Consider the following 2,114-nt stretch of genomic DNA (forward strand, 5'->3'; position numbering starts at 1 on the left):
TGCTTTTTAACAGCATCCGCTGAAAGTTCTCATAATAGCTCCGATGATCAGAGGCCAAAATGGTCAGTAACTGAAATTAGCACCAATCTTTAGATAGATGACAATACACTAATTTCTATTGAGGTAAGATTCCACTGGGGTTCCACGGGCTCACTCTTGGCTGTAGTGGGGTGCCAGCTGTATGGAATTTGAAGTTAATTTGTAAATTGGGAAAAATCTTGGATTTTGCAGCTAATCAGACCTCCCCGGGTTTCAGATAGGTAGAAGCCAGTCTTCAAAAGGAGGATGATAATATGTGTATTCAACAAAAACACTTAATAGAACTTTACGCAGCTTTAGAGCTCCTCTACACTCAAGTTGGGAGCTTATGTTTGGTATCGAACAAAACTGAATGTTGTACCTATCTCTCCCTGACTTGGTTACCACAGAAGGCTTATTAAAAATATGGCTGATACTGCTGTTTCCTTAGACTCTATCACCAAATACTTAAGGAAATTTCTCAAGAGAAAGGAACACATGATGTATTTACGGGAGCAACTAGGAGTTGATTTGTAAGAATCCTAAATGGTGGATGGCCGCTTGGGTTTTCCAAGGGTTTCTAATCTTTATATGACTTCTAGCATGTCTCCAGGTTATTATGACTAGTGTTACTAGGCTAACAACAAAAATAAATGCTTCTTTAAATCAGGCCATTTTACAGCAAACTATAGTCCTTAATTGCTACCATACCCTGAACAAAGACTATCACCAAATAGACTCAAATACTGTTGAATTACCTATATTGCCTAAACCTTTACCTGTCTGTTTTGGTTTGTTTTCTTTTATAAGAACTCTTGCTTTAAGAGTGCTTTGGTCTTTTTATATTATCCTTTTGTTAGTCATCATAGCACCCCTGGTGTGCTGTATTCTCTCAAGTCTTAAATGTTTTGTGTACAGCCATCCATCACACATTGAATGGTCTCATTTCAACTAGATCAGCAGTAACATGAGAACTGGTTAATTGGTGTGGTTTTAAGACTGCTGAACTCCATACTCTGACCACAGAAGACTGGTCAATTCCACACTGTGATAAAATAAGTCATTTGTGACGGTGACAGGGAGTGGTGTCAATGCCCAAAGTTCTGGTCAATCTCTCAAAATTGAGAGACTGAACAAAAGGAGTAATTGTTAAATCAAACTAAAAAAAGTTTTGTCCTCTGAAAGCCTCCATATTCACTCTTGAGCTCTCACATGTGAACCACAACCTAACTTCGCATGTAAGCACATGGGCAAATTGAAACCTAACTTAGGAGTGTCTTTCTGTGACAATAGCTGAATCTCAGCCAGTTGCAGGCCGTCAACTGTTCTGTACCTCACTTCCTTTTTCTGTACCATCACTTCCCTTTTCCTGTCTATAAATCTAACAGACCACGTGTTTTTGCCATATTCCCTCTTAATTTGTGCTGACTGTAGGTAATGACTGATTTACAAATCATATTTTTTTCTTTTCTTGTTCAGATTAAACTTTGTTCAATTATATTTTCCTCAATTTATTTTTTTAATGCTATTAACAATGAGAAATTACAAAATATTTTTATAAGAAAGGAAGAAATAATGTCTGAATACTTACCAATTAAATAACAGACTGAGTCTACAGTTTCTAGAATTTCTAAGAACCTCAAAAATGATGAATACAAAGAGATCCACACTGAGAAAATTATATCCAAATTGCTAAAAGCCAAAGACAAAGAGAATATAGAAAGCAGCAAGAGAGAGAGAACTTGTCATGTATTATTGATCCTCAGTAAGATTAACAGACTATTTTTCATCAGAAACCTTTGTGGCCACATGTGATGAAATGATATAATGTGCTAAAAGAAAAAAAGAAAAAAAACAAGTAGTCACCAAAAATTCTACAACCAGCAAAATCATCCTTCTAAAGAATAAATTATATTAAGAATAAAGAAGAAATTATGACACTCTCAAATACACAATCTGGGGAAATTTATCCCTAGTAAATCACCCTACAAGCATTATTAAAGAAAGTTCTTCAGGCAAAAACAAAAGACACTAGACAGTAACTTAAAGACATATTGAGAAATAAAGAACATATATAAAGGTAAAAATGTGTAAAG

The sequence above is a fragment of the Galeopterus variegatus genome, unplaced genomic scaffold, assembly GCF_000696425.1.
Source record: "Galeopterus variegatus unplaced genomic scaffold, G_variegatus-3.0.2 Scaffold3353, whole genome shotgun sequence".
Taxonomy (NCBI): domain Eukaryota; kingdom Metazoa; phylum Chordata; class Mammalia; order Dermoptera; family Cynocephalidae; genus Galeopterus; species Galeopterus variegatus.